This window comes from Athene noctua, chromosome 3 (assembly GCF_965140245.1).
Source record: "Athene noctua chromosome 3, bAthNoc1.hap1.1, whole genome shotgun sequence".
Lineage (NCBI taxonomy): Eukaryota > Metazoa > Chordata > Aves > Strigiformes > Strigidae > Athene > Athene noctua.
In genome coordinates, this window is record NC_134039.1 from 35,461,669 (window position 1) to 35,477,209 (window position 15,541).

The following is a 15,541-nucleotide window of genomic DNA, read 5'->3' on the forward strand; positions in this document are numbered from 1 at the left end:
ACAGGAGAGGAAAATTTACTATTTCAGGATGCAGAAAGAGTGTCAATTACTGGATGGGCTGTTTTCTTCTGAAATGCAAGCAGAAGTTTTAGAATTACACTACGTCTATTAAAAGACTTGAGAATCTTAAGGTACTCTCAGAAGTTGACTTTTCTGCAGCACAGTTTTTCTTTCATGTCTGGTTTCCAGAATCCCACACAAGGCTTCCTCCCTGTTCCTTGACAGTATTAGTTGCTCAGATTAGAATTACCATCAGATCTGCAATGCTCAGATCCACACTTGCTCTGCTGATGATAGTAAATCTCACTGTATGGGTTTCAAAGGTGGCTGATAGAGTCAAATGCTCTTTGGGAGAATTTCCCACTTGTGCCAATTCCATGTGTCCTGGTCCCATTCTCACACCATTTCTCAGCAGGGAAGGTGGAGACAGCCATTAAGCTCTATTTACATAGATACACTCTCTCTACAGAGATAGGTTATGTCAGAGCCCTGAGTGAGGTACAGAGGCACCCCACAGACTTTCCCCTGACACGTCCTGGGCTTTAGCTGCTTGTGCTCAAGGCCAGCTCCAGTAGTGGTGCTGCTGCGTGACCATGGATCAGCTGCTGGGAAAAACGCTGTGAGAAACCTGCCTCTGCCCCTCAGCTCAGGAGCTGTATTTAAGCTCCAGCCCTCAGCCCTTTCTTGTGCTATGCTGTAGGTATACCCGTGCCTTGCTGATTCTCACCCTCCAGTCCTGGTTTGACCTCACCTCCACCAGCCCTGGCCTTGCAGAGGTTCCTGGCCCGGGTGAGGGATATTCACCACGAAGAGTCTACAACCAGAAGGAGATGCAGCAGCAGAGGGCAGCACACTCAATGCTGAGGATACCTCTTCAATCCTCAAAAGTGCAGAAAAATCCAAAGCACTTTAAAAAGCCCTGCTACATGATCTCATTGTCTATCATGCACTAGCCAACACAACTCATGAGCAGAAATACACAGAGTATAGTTGAATTACATGACAGTTTTAATTTATAAACTTCAGCTCCGTAATTTCTATTAAGTATGTTGGCAAATAATAATTGTTATCACGAGAACATTTACTTTTTCATTTCCTGATTTCAGAGTGTCAAAAAATTTTCTTTTATTACAAAAACTAATCCAAAAGTTATGAGCTCTCCCAATTTTACTTGTTTCTCTTCCATGATGCAGACAAGCATCACCACAGATGAGCCTGCTAACCTCCAACTTCTGGCTAAAACAACATGTAAACCCAGATATTTCCCCAGTTTTTCTAAATAATTAAAATGGGGATTGAAACCAGAGAGAAAAATTCTGCCTCATAATACCTTTATAAAGTGAGAGAGTCAAATCTTGTGTTCTTTCCAAAAGAATTTGACGGAGAAAAGAAAGAGACTTCTACTCTTGCTTTAGTTTGAGTTTCTACTGTATCACTGATAAGTGATTTCAAAACAAGCTATACTATCATTTTCCAAGTTTCGTTAGAATTTTGCTTATTCATTACAAGAAATAGTCTGAATCAGTACAGTACAGCCAGTCTGGGGCGGTACAATGACTTAGTAATTGGCAGCAGTGAAAGCCAGCCTGCCTACCTATTTATAACCCACTAATCATAATGGCATACATTCTCCTTGGAACTATAACTTACTGTGAGTGATTCCCACTTCCTATACCAGATGACAAGGAAGCATTAGAGGTTACATTTAATTTTTATGGGGTTTTTTAACCCAGTTTCCTAGCTAAACAGGTTTATGCAGTCAATACTCTCTGTTCTGTCAGCCTGCTTACCACCCTCATTAATCACTTTCTGAACTGTTAGTTTTGCTGGTGGAGAGGTTAAACACACTGTTCCCATAGGTACTGTCAAAAGAGACTTCTGGTGAAAGAGAGAGACCTCCAACACATACCCCTAAAGAGGGTTGGGCTGTGGCGCAAACATATGCACCCGAGAAGCCACCACAGGAAAGAGATCAGGCAAAAAACCTGTGACAAGTTTCAGTCAGTGTTTGTATCTTTCCAAGGCTTCAAAGTAAAATTAACCACAAGATCAAATCAGTAGAAGAGATTTCATTAGTACCAGTGTTCAAGGAACTAATTGTTATTATTTTAGAGCCTGTACAAAGAAAAGAAATGGCCTTCTTATATAAGAAATACTGTGTTTACCATGGAGTGAAAAGGGGAAAGTAAATGGTAAAATGGTGGTATTGTAAACAACTTCGTATTTCTTTTGTATGTGCTAAAAAGAAATAAATTCTGTCATACTGTTTACTTTGTAAAGTTTTTTCATTAAACAGCAAGAAAGGATATTGACAGCCTATTCTCTCTTTCTTTTCAATTCCTGTTTGCCAAAAAAAAACCACAATGAAAAAAGCAAAGGCACCACTCATATGTATACAACTTTGTAATAGCCTTCTATGCATTGAATAGGGGCTGCTGCTTGCATTAGTATAGATGACTAAGGGGAATCCATAGTTAAATGAAAATAAAATTTTAAAAATGTTATTGTAAAGTATACAGCTAAAACTACTTTTAAAGCATAAAAATCCCATATTCTACATAAGAAGATATATATTTTTAGTTTTTGTTATTTACTCCCTTATATCTCTCAACAATTGTGTTGTTAAAATTAAAGCTGTTGCCCTAGCACCCATGTGGTAGCATGTGGATCACACAGATTTCTAAAGTTATCACAGAGGTAATGAAACATTCAAGGAAGTTAACAACTCCACAAGTAAGTTTTGTGGATATTGAAAAATGGCAAATTCCATGGACGACTTCAGTGATCCAATCTAATACAAAACTTCTCACTTTTTTTTTTTTTCTTCCACCAGCATGGGCTCCCTCCCAAAGTTAGGGAAAAAAAAAAAGTATACATAGGAATATCCCTATGATTTATAGCATCTTCACTTATTGCACTTGAAGGGTGGAATTTTTCAAACTTATAACTGCACTTCTACTATATATCAAGAAGTCTCATAGGAAGCAAAACAAACTTCCAAATGAAGAACAATATTGCCTGTCAACAAAACCAGATTTGACAGAATTTATATATGCACAAAACTTTGTAGAAAACAGAGGATATACCTAAACTAGAAAACAACCTTTAAAAAAAAATATTGTTAATTCCATTTGGTTAAACATATTTAAATGGTTCTGTGAAATACAATTCTCTCTTTAGCAACTAGTATTATTTCTGGTTTTAGACACAGGAAGAAAGTTCCTTAAAGTATAATCACAACAGAATATACACAGCACTGTTTTGTCCTCAGATAGCAAGAGAATAAATGCAGCAGGTAGGCTGCAGAGCAGACACTATGCTTCCTTCGAGCTTATTAAACTTCTGCAGTGAAGAACAGCCCTAAAACACACAGCGGAGTAATCTTACCAAGCATCATTTCTGAGGTGTACTATTTCTTTGTAAAACTGTGACCATTCTCCAGGAAGCTCCACACCAGGCGGCTGCTACTGCTCACGCTCAACTCCTACGCATGGTTCACATCACCAGTTCCTCAGTGAGGGTCCACGTGCTGTAAGACAGGGGGTACAAATGAGGCTGCTAACCCATGGGATATTTGGACTGCCACAGGTGAATCACAACCCAGATATGTGTCTTGAGTCCCTGAGAGGGAAACTTTGGGAACTGCTGTTCAGGTCATAAAAATGAGAGTACTAGACAGGAGGGATGTGGGCCTAATGCACCAGCAGCAGGTGGTATGCAGTTCCTTGACTACAAGAGGCAAAGAAAATGAAGGGGAAAAAACCCTGAGGCTCATTTCCTCAGAAGTTTCACTTTTTTTTTTTTAAACTCTGCATCTAAAAATTACAATGTTTATGTTTGTAACAATGCTGCCATAACAGTCAGGTAAAAAAGAAATTTTGTTTTCTTCTGTCTACTTTCCCCTTCACTGGCTTAGTTTAGGCAGACTGATCTGCCTTACTCATATGGGACTACCGTTGTGCAAACTTTGTCTTCCCTGGGAAGGAGAACAAAATCCATCAACAGTGATATGGTTCAAAAGGTGATTCAAGGTACTGCGCAAAAGCACCTCCAATCCACAGCCTTTCAGAACCCCACACCATCATTTATACATGTAACACTTCAGTTTCCATTACAAAAGAAACTAACATGGCATTTATGACACAATTGTCTCCAGGTTGCTGCCTGATAAAACAAGGAGGCTGCAGAACCCATCCCTCCCAGTGCCAGGCACAAACCATGTGGCAAACAATAGAAAACAGCCCATCAGACACCTGGGAACAGCCATGACTTGACTTCTAAGGCTGCTGACAGTGGCAGGGAAAGTCCTCCCACTTTCACCTAGCTGACCTTGGAAGCAAAACTGAAATAATCTTAAGAGTGTTTTGAGACTGACTCACCCAAAACAGAAGGATGCAGTAGGAGTGCAATATGCTAATAGAACATCCCGTTTATATGTATGCAGATGCACAGAATTACAGACGTAAAGACATAGGAAAGCACCTGAAAGAATACATTTTCCCCCTATAAAATATTTATGACTGATCTAATCATACATTAAATGTTTCTTAATAATGGCAAACATTTGAGGCATGATAGTCAGTGAATTGCTAGGGAATGCCATGAAACTAAATGCTTACCATGTAGAAATTACCTTTAAGTCATCTCATTTGAATGAAATTATAAAAAAAAGATGTTCTATTCATTATTTTATGTAGGTTTTACTATAATAAACAATGTGGTCTGGTTTATGTAACAGAAGTATCCTAATTAGATCTTTCTTAAATAGATACAGGTTTATTAGTTAATGTATCCTGGGTAAACCATTTCAGCTAATTCAGCTATTGCAGCTAATGCCATGTTTTAATTCTTGCCAATTGCTAGAGTAGTTATTTATATGCACAGCATGGAAGCTTATGCTTCTTCGACTTCACATGAGAATAAAGAATCAAATAAAGAGAGAGAGTAGAAAATTAACAATTTTAAATCCTAAACCGACCTACCTTTTCAATAAGAGAAGAGACAAATAGATGGACATGCCATGACAAATAACAGATGTGCTTTGGCATTTCCCAGTTTTAGTAGACAAATTTATTTACATCTCTCAAGTAAAAGACAACAAGGTTGTCTCTTTGAAAAGGTTGTTTTTGAAAACTGGCACATTACTTAGAAACCAATTTTTTTCCTTAATTGTGATAATTATCTATTAATATTCTAATGCATGCTAAAACATTAAAAGCTCTTCCTTGCCTTTCCTCTCCCAAGTGTGACTTTCCTTCTGATAGAGATAAATTTGTCCAATATCCCTTCCTTCAAACTCCTTTCTGTCAGTACAGTTTAAGTTAAACAAAATCAGTGAGAAAAAGGAGGAGAAGCATTTTGTTTTAAAGTGTCATTGTCTATGTTACAAATTCACAGGTATCAAAATAAATTGACTGAAAAATTATAGATTAAATCAGACAGTAATCAATCCCCAAGAAAAATACATAGTTCTCTTTAAAAACACTGATCTAACAGCAAACATATTTCCACATTTCCTTGTTATGAGCACTGTATCTTTTTGTCTTCTTTTAACACTGCTTTGGCCTGATTTCCAAAGAAATTAGGCTTAATGAGATCATGTTTTTTTCCTAGATACAGAGATTTTTTAACTTAACGGCCAAATCCCACCCAATCAGGGAGTGGGACAGTGATCTCAAGTCTAAATAATATTAGAAGTATTTTACAATTTCAATAGCTTACTGTGGTAAGCACAGTGAGCACACCTCAGAACACAAACCAACATCTCAAATGCACAGGTCTGCTGAAGCACAACAGTAAGCCCTGTCAAAAAATCCCAAAGAGAAGGTCTTGTGTTGAATTATTTTTATTTTCTCCTTATTCTTCCTTTTAAGGGAAAACAGCTTTACTGAAACTGTAACAATAAAGAAAAGGGTAAAATGGTAGCTTTTCCACCTGAATTTTAAAGACAAACATTCACCTGGGCATTCTGGAATCTCCGTTCAATTTTGAGGATATTTTTATTATCACAGTTCATGATATAAGTATCATATTTATCACTTATTCCTGTTATAAGTATTATATAAAACTGTATTTTACATATATGAATATGTATATATACATGTGATATATTGAGTTCATACATCTATTGAATACATGCATACATATGAATATGTATATATACATATATAGACACACATATGCACATAAATATGTGCCAGTTGAAACATGTCATCTTTTCTTAACCAAAAGATCTTCTGTTTGTATTACAGTCTAGCATTTCTAGAAACAACCAGATTTTTGAAACCACTGTGAAAGGAAACTGAAATGTAACAAAAATAGAGCACTTTTTACAAGGAGTCACATGGGAAAAACAAGGGAAAATGGGTACAAGTTACTTCTGGAGAAATTCCATTTGGAGACAAGAGTTTTTCACAATGAGAGCAATTAGCCATTGGAATAATCACCCCAGGGAAGCGGTGGATTCCCCAACACTGGGCACTTAAGATTCAGCTGGACAGGGTGCTGGGCTGTCTTATCTAGACCATGCTTTTGACAAGAAAGGTTGGACCAGATCATCCTTGAAGTCCCTTCCAACCTGGTATTCTATGATTCTTATACTTGCCTACATAACATTTTTCATGCAGCCACTGAACAATCTCAATACACTGTGTGAAACAGATGGTTTTGCTGATCAATAGATACTTCAGGTGTATACTAGAACTTAGAGAATTAAATTTATGTAGTCTATACATACAAAGTGGTGTCACATCCTTGAATAGGAGTTTGAAGTCTTTGGAGGACAGTGAGCTTTAAATAAAAAAAAAAAAAAATTAAAAAAATGGATGAGAAACTTAGCCAACTGTCTCGTCATGGGGCTGCTTCAGCTACTGTAGCCTGAAGTATCCGGAGTTGGGGAATCCACCGCTTCCCTGATGAGATTATTCCAGTGGCCGATTGCTCTCATTGTGAAAAACTTTCCTCTTGTGTCCAAATGGAATCTCCCCAGGAGTAACTTGTACACCTTATCTTTTCCACATGACTCCTTATAAAAAGGGAGTCTCCATCTTCTTTGTAGTCACCCTTTAAATACTGGAACATAATGATAAGGTCTCCCCTAAGCCTTCTTTTCTCAAGACTCAACAAACCAAATTCTCTCAGCCTTTCCTCACGTGGTAGGCTTCACAGTCCTTTGGTCATCTTTGTGTCCCTCCTCTGGACCCTCTCCAGCCCATCCACATCTTTTTTGTATAGTGGGGACCAAAACTGAACACAGTATTACAAGTGTGGCCTGACAAGCACTGAGTAGAGTGGGATAATGACTTCTTTATCTCTGCTGGTGATGCCCTTGCTGATGCAACCCAGCAGACTGTTGGCTTTCTAGGCTGCAGCAGCACACTGTTCACTCAGATTGAGCTTGTTGTCCGCCAGGACCCCCAGGTCCCTTTCCACAGAGCTGCTCTCCAGCCAGGTAGATCCCAGTCTGTGCTGTACTCCTGGATTATGTTTTCCCAGGTGCAAGACTTTACACTTGTCCTTGTTGAACTTCGTAAGGTTCTGGTTAGCCCACTCTTCCAGCCTATCCATGTCTTCCTGCAGGGTGGCGCTCTCTTCTGAAGATTTTGTTTGTTTGCTAGAATTTATTAAAAATATTTCAGTTTTGAAATTAGGATATGAGGAGAGATTTAGGGTGAGGAAAATATGAAAATTTCTACATAACTTTATAGACTGAGATCAGAAAAATCTTACATGAGTAATATAAAATGTAACTTTCTGTCAAAGCAGGCAAAAAACATGACTAACTCTTTGGATTTGGGGCTCATTCATTTATGATGAAATGCAGTTTGTTGTAAAATCGATAAAGAATAGAGTACATGCTAAAATAGAAGCAATTGCTCAGTGCTCAATCTCCTCTTCAGCTTCCTCCTCCTTGTAATTGCACAGTACTACACACTTAAGCAATGACAGGAGATATTACCGCTTTTAGTACAGGAGGTTACAATTTAGCAACACTATGACTCTGTTGAAATTCAAGAAATTTAATTCATGATACACCTAAAATCTTTGCTAATGAAAATAGCATTAGCAAGCATACTACCCAATTATGAATCATGGGTTATGCATTTTAAATAGATTCCCCAAGAGTAATAATGTTAGTATAGAAAAAACTATCACCATGAAAAATATGGTCTTTCATTTGTCACTAAAACAAAGTCAGAAAATTATAAAATTTATTCTATTAAAGCAAAATGAACACATGATATGAGTATATTTACCCTTCCTTGGGCAATCCATTTCTTCTTCTTTTTTTTTATATGGACAAGTCTAAAGCGATATTCCACCTTGATCCCCTTGTCTTTTTTGATCACTTTTTCCTAGACAAAAAAATAGCAGAACTAATGAACAAAAAAAAAAATAAATTTACAGATCTCAAATTAAACAACAGAGATCTATTTAAAGTAAAAAAGTTGTCCATTTATCACTACAAATTTGGCACTACTGTGTCAATACAGATTAAAATTTCAAACCTTGTGGTCAATGAAGCATAAAATAGATTGTCAAAAATACTCTCTGAAATATGAATCCACTGGAAAAAAATACTTTAAAATACCTAAGATAATTTAAGAGAATCAAAATTGGCTGAATATTCCTCTAAAAAGCCTTTACCTCCATTTCTCAATTCATAAATGGCTTTCTCCTAGGTGACTATTTCATAGAAGTAGTAAAAATAAGCTTCTGACTTCTACATTTGAAAATGCTGTACATTTTTGTGGTAAGCCAAATCACTTACATGGAAATTACTTACTTTGTAATAGAAACTAGTAACAAAATAGTAAGCTTTCTCTCCCACCGAAACAATCTTCTCAGAAAATTCAGGAGGCCCAATGTCATGAAGCCCATGGTCTTCTAACCATGATGTTACATGAAGTAGAACATTACTGCAGAAAACACAAGTTCTTGTAATGAATTTTTTGTGGCTGTAACTCAAAATGGAATTAAAATAGGATTAAAATTAAATTAAAAATTCATACCCCTTGTACTCCAGTTGAAAATAATCATCCCTCAACAGGCATCTGAATTTTGGTCAGTCTGAATTCTACCGGTCCACATTAAAGCTCATTAAGGATAGAGCTGGCTACACCAAGTTTGTCTGACTTAGCTAGATAACCTCCTTAGGCCTACTTCCAGGGTACCTGGACAAAAACAGTTTAATGAAGTGCTCCGTACCCCTCTTATTTGCAATTTTGGCTGAGATGGTTTTGGCTCTGCTGACACTGTTCCATGGCTGGGCTACTCTTTTGTTTGCAATCGTCCTTTCGTCATTAAATGAGGATGCTACAGAACTAAAAAAATGCAGCCCTAAAATAAGAGCAATTATGTTAAGAAGGAAAAGGGTAACAAATATCCATCCAGCTTCATGCATTCCCTACTGCCAACAATGTTTAAAACCACAGAATATTTAAGAAGCTTTGAGTTTCTTCGTATCCTGATAGTTCATTAAAAAGGATCACAAGCTAATCTGTTGATATACTAAATAAGGAAAAAAAAAATCTATATACTTTGACTATATTTCCTCTAAGAATAAACAGAATGGAAAAGAACAAAAAGATTGAAACGTGTCTGGAATTGGTTTTAATAACCCAAAATTCATAAGGAATAAAACAGCAGCTGCATTTACATTGAAAAATATCAGACTCTACACTCAGAACACCCAAGTGTTCTCAGTGGCTTCTTTTAAAACACTGATAGTCTCCAAGACAGAATTCCTGAATTTTATAAACAATCTCTCACGTTTGTTTTGGCCAGTGGAGAATAGGGGCTGGTGAGGGAAGCATATGAACAGACTGCAAAGAAATCTGGAGTCACTGCCACAGAAAGATGGCAACCATCCTGGGTTGAACCAACCCTGCCTCTTGACACAAACATATGAAGGGATGTATTATTTGCACCTGGAAATGGGGAATGTCTGACTGCTAACAGAAAAACAACTGATGGCCAGGTAGAAGGAAAGGGAATTAAATAATTGCCCTTTCATTGTGCAGCTACTAGAAGGCACTCCAACACTTTTTTGTCATATTTTTCCCCTCTTCTCCCCCACTGCATTTAGTCCCTGTAATCACACAATACCCAGAATGCTTCAGTCCAAATGATTTGCCAGATATGGAATCAGGAAAGGTTGGGTTTGGGATTTTGTTTCCTCACTGAGCCCAACTGGTGAAGATCTGGTAGCATTTTGCATTATTTACAGTGTTTCAGAGGTAGGGATGTAGGAACGAAGATTAATGTTGATTTGAAAGTCTGAGAGGCAAGGTAGGAATGAGTATCCCACTGCAGCTTTCAGCCCATATTCAGAAGCAAAGACATCCAATAATTCTTAGCAGTAAGCCCTGGGACTCTAAATATAATGGCAATCTGAAATCTTCATGAGTTTCCATTTAGTATTCTTGCATCGTGAGTAGAAACATGGTGTTTACCAGTGACTGATATCCAAGAAACATAATCTGTCTTACATCAGGTTATTTATTTATACATGAAGAGTCCTGCAGTTCTGCCTGGAGACAGGGCAGATGTGAAATGAAACAGATGTGTATATATGCCCTGTACTATCAAACTGTGACCTTCTATCTAAAATTCCTTAGGTGGTGTATCTTCACTCGATCTTACAGCCAAAGCAATGGCGTACTGATGCTAGTAAAAGAGTGTGGCCAAAAACTCCTGCCTCTTCCTCCTCCTCCTTGTTTAGATTCCTTCATGGCTGGTATTCTTCTTGCACGTGAAAACAACTAGCAGTATTTTAAACATATTTTCACTGCCATATCCACAAACAAATCAAACAGTGAACTCAGGAATAGACATGAGCACACTGAAAGTCAACACTTACTCTTTTGCTTGAACAGAAGACAAAAGTGTATTTGCACCTTAGTGTAATGTACATTATTTGTATGAAAGGAAAGTGAGGGAAGGTAATTTATGGGTATCTGCAGCCAAAAGCATCTAAAAATTATTATCTGCTTAGATGGTAACTGAGTTCATTCTGAATATTAGAAGTCTGTTATTTAAAATATTATGACTTAGATTAAGGGATGATTCCTCAAGTAAATTCCTAAGTAAATTGCAACAGTTACAAGAATTCATCCTCAGTTTTCCATTCCTTTGATAAAAGTATCTAACACAGAATTCCCACGCATCCCTTCTTTGCATATAAAAGGGCAATATCCACAGAGATGTTGTTGAGGGTTATGTTGTTAATGTCTATAAAAAATTCTTCAGTGCTGAAAATTACTATATGAAGTCATATTCACATATACGATGTTATCCTTCCATTCAAAGTTCAAAATGTTGCAGATCTGAAAGGCAGACAAGTCTTTTGTTTCTGCATCACAGTTATTCCTTGGAGAATTACAGGAAAAATTAAATTAAATTGAATTAAATTAAATTAAATACATATTTTAAAGTTTTAATCTTGAAATACAAGACTTCAGAAACATGCCAGTCTATCCGAAATCATGTTAATATATTTGGCGCCTATGAAATTACCATCAAGCTCTTCAGGGCATGCTGCTGTATGGTATCTTTATATGCACATCTTCAGGCAAGGACTTGATCTTCCTGCGATTGATAGAGTCACTTACTGCAATGGAATCATAATCAAGACACAGGTCCTCTAGAGAAATAAGAGCAAACAATAATGACAGTAATGCTTTAATATCTGACTAAGCAAGAATCACCTCTGTTTTTCTGTAACTTAACATTTTCTCCGTATCCTTTACATACATAAAATGTTGAGACTAACTGGTATCACTATGACCACACTCTGATCTTCTGCAGAATACCAGCTATGATTAAACAGCAGCATGATGAAATAGCATAAACATTCAACAAGTCTGGGTTTTTTTACATGAATATTTTTGAAGTTGAACTTACCTACAAAGCAGAAAGGAGAAGCCTGAAAGAGGACAGGACAGTTTTGTCATTCCAAGAAAGCAAGAATCCCAGCATTTCGGACCACCACTGTACGTGCTCCCTGAAAACAGATTGATTTATGAATTCTGGGAGGACTAGGGACTATAAAAACCTACAAAGATTTCTGTGTTTGAAGGCATATGAAATATGTTATTTTGGGCCAGTGAGGAACGGTGGTTGAAGAGCTAGTGGAGAAAGGCTGGATAAGGGATTAGATTTAGAATAACAAGCCGTGAAGTACTAGGGGTGGGGGAGAAGCAGTTAACACTGACACAAAAGGATTTGCATTTCTCTCAGACCTGTGTTCATTCTGCAGTTGATGAACATGACAGGCTGGGAAAAAAAATATGAAGCTTATTCCACCTTTGGGTGCTAAGTACCTTGAACAGACAGGAAAGGGGAGAAAAAATGAACCAGTACAAATGGACAGGGCAGACTTACACACAGTAGTCAACAGGCAGAATGCAGGAACAGCACAGCCTACCAAATGGTAAGATTATCTGTTGTGCCCCTCCTCCTTTGAGGTCTGTAAGACACAATATTTGATGAAGATAAACTCCAGATCTTTCAGAATAAAAACATACCAACTAAACTGATAAATATTACATGGCAAGCAGTATGCCTATGGTAAACAATTCTGTCAATGCAATGCAATTTGTAATCTTATTTGTTGATTTTGGAACAACATGTTTGTTCGGATCCTGCAATAAACAACCAAATGTTCTTTCATCAGAAAGTGAAAATCAACCAAGTTAGTTAAGAACTATTCTAAGAACACTTGATAACATCCAGGTTCAGTAACCGATTTTCTATTTTAAGCAGGAAGAGAGGTACAGTGCAAACAATCTGCAGGATAAAAGCCTGACAGCAAGAACTCCACACATACTAAAGAAAATAATGTGTCAGTGACAGCTACAACAGCAGCAATTTTCAGCTTCTTACACTATTCATGCAACGCACTTTGCAGTCATCCCTCTTGCATAAATCTGTACATTATAATTTTGCATTCCAACGGATCAGTTTTTATGCTCCATATCTGCAAATGAGCCAGATAATACAGAATGTGAGAAGTGATTTGTGCTATCAGTGACATCAGGAATTTTGCAGCTGTAGTTATTAACAGATATTTTTTCATCCAGCAGCATCAACTAAAATCAATCATTCTGATAACTAGGCATGGCATGAGCTGTCCACCCTGTCATTTCAATCTGATTAATCACACATACACAGACCTTTACCTTAAAGGAGCAATTGTTCACATTTAATCACAAAAATACATTCAAGCATACCATCACAGATTACTAAATTTAAGTGCCATTTATGTCTCATATTTCGGCAAATACATTTATGATAATATGACTTTGGCATATAGATGTATTGTTTCACACATTTTACAAACATTAAAATCTAAGCTAATGTGTTGCACTTTGAATCATTTATCACCTCAGATTTGTAGCTTCTAGAGCTTCCATTATACACGTATCTTTATCTGAAGATGTATCCTAATAACCCAGGTACAGATAAGTTATTAGTTACTATGTCTTCTTCAGACTGTGCTTGCTAGACAGTAGGTATCTTTTTTATCATAGATGAAACAACTTCATTTTAAAACATCCTACATTCTATTAACTGGTCCATCTTTTATCTACATTTTCCTTTTTAACCTTTAAGACCTTTTTAACTATTAATACTTATGCAAGAGTTGTTCTTTCTCTTTCGGGTTTTTAATTTGTTTTTCTTTTTAAAATGAAAGGCATACAGGAAAGTCATTACACAATCATAAAACTCTACAAGTCAAAACAGACTGCACGAGCAAAAACACACTGCCATGCTAAAAACAAGTTGAATTTGAGATCTATCAAAACAGTAACATATTTCACTCTGCTAGAAACATTCTACATTCCAGTTACACTTCTTGATTAGGCCTAAGCACACAAAAGCATTCATGTCCTGGGGTCCATCACTATTCAGCAAACCAGGCATCTGTTCAGTTCAGAAGCCACTGAAATACAAGAATGTGCTGAAAATTGAGTATAAGCCTGTTCTGCTGATACAAATGGACAAAACCGCAGTCTTTGGCTGTACTGTTAAACTTCAGTCATATGTAGCAGACAACTGTATTATTTGTTATGCATACCCAACAGGTGAGTCCTTCAGCTTTTAGATTCTTCAGAAGTATAAATTCACCACCATTTCACAAATAGGTACATTCTTCTGAAGGGTCAGACCCATATGCTAAGAATCAGTTTTCATTTACTGCTTCTACACTAGATAATATTTATGCTTTATAATACATACTTTTTCAAAGACTGTTGTGCTTGAATCTTTATATGAATTACCCGATGAACATTTTTACATTTTACACTTAAATAAATGCATTTTAAAAATAATTCCATAAATATTTTATTCAAGGCAAAGATTTATTAGTTAAAAATATAACACAGTGGATATAAACTGGACCTTTCTTCATTCGGAGCTCAATGTGCAGAAGGCTCCCAAACTACAGGCTTCCCTTCTGACTGCTGCCCAACTGGGCTCTCAAAATGACAGGTTGGATAAGTTGACAAGCAACTAAACACTTGCAAGAGAACAGAAAGCATCCTTCTGCCAAAGAATTTTGAACAGAAAAGCCGAAGTGTTTGAGGCAACCAGAGAGTTATGTTTAAATAAATTGCAGAGACCTAGATGCATGAACAGAGTGCAAGTAATTACTCAAAACTGCACAGTGCATTTATTTCCTCAGTCCTGAACTGGCATATAGAAGGATTCTGCTTTCTACCATATGTCATGCACCAAGAGTATATACACTATAACACTTCCAGAGGTTCATGAAGTCATGACTCAGTAATGCAATCAACAGTAGCTAGGCAGAATGTAAAGGGAGCATAATCGCCACTAGAAACTTTAATGTAAGTGCCCCTTAAGATACAGAAAGCTGACTTTCAAAACATTTTTCCTCATCATCCTAAAGTATTTTTCAGAGCAAGAACAATTGTTAGTATTATTGTACCCATTCATTTCAGCAGCAAAACACTATCACCTTTGGTCTTGATATTGCAATGCAACTTTATCAAGTAGAAACAGGTATCGACAAACCACACAGCAATCTATATTTCATGCAAAGTGTCTTATGGGGATACACTACAGCAAGTGATTTTCTGATCTTTCATAGGCTCTGGAAAAAAGATTAAAGCAAGGATTTTTGTACATATAGCCATATACATTAAGAATCTAGAAAATGCAACTGCAGATCAGAACATCCGTTCATCTAGTATGTAGCCCATCTCCATAGCTGCTAGCATCAAAGAACATGCAAAATACCTGTCATTAATAAACAAGGATAATACCTCCCAAGTCACAGGCTGCACCCACATCATTGTCTTTAATAGCTATTCATCAGTCAGTTCTCTATTGATTTTCAAGTCTCTTTTTAAATCAGTTTGTACTTTTGACCTTCCAAAAACAGCAATAAGATGCATTCCACAGTAGTGGAATTCTGTAGTTCAGGTGAAAAATTCTGTAGTTCAGGTGAAAAAAATGGTGGTTTGTTTTTTCCGCTGTCTAAGCTTACCAGCTCATAATTACACTGGATTCCCCT

The 15,541-nt window shown here is 36.9% G+C and overlaps 1 long non-coding RNA gene across 1 annotated transcript; it reads right to left on the reverse strand.

Annotated features, from left to right (window-relative positions):
- Positions 1-6,788: 6,788 nt before the first annotated feature.
- Positions 6,789-8,887, reverse strand: LOC141958624 (uncharacterized). The gene is made up of 3 exons (XR_012633292.1): positions 8,786-8,887; positions 8,256-8,354; positions 6,789-7,612 (listed from the first exon to the last, which is right to left on the reverse strand). It is a non-coding gene; the product is annotated as an uncharacterized LOC141958624 (long non-coding RNA).
- Positions 8,888-15,541: the final 6,654 nt, after the last annotated feature.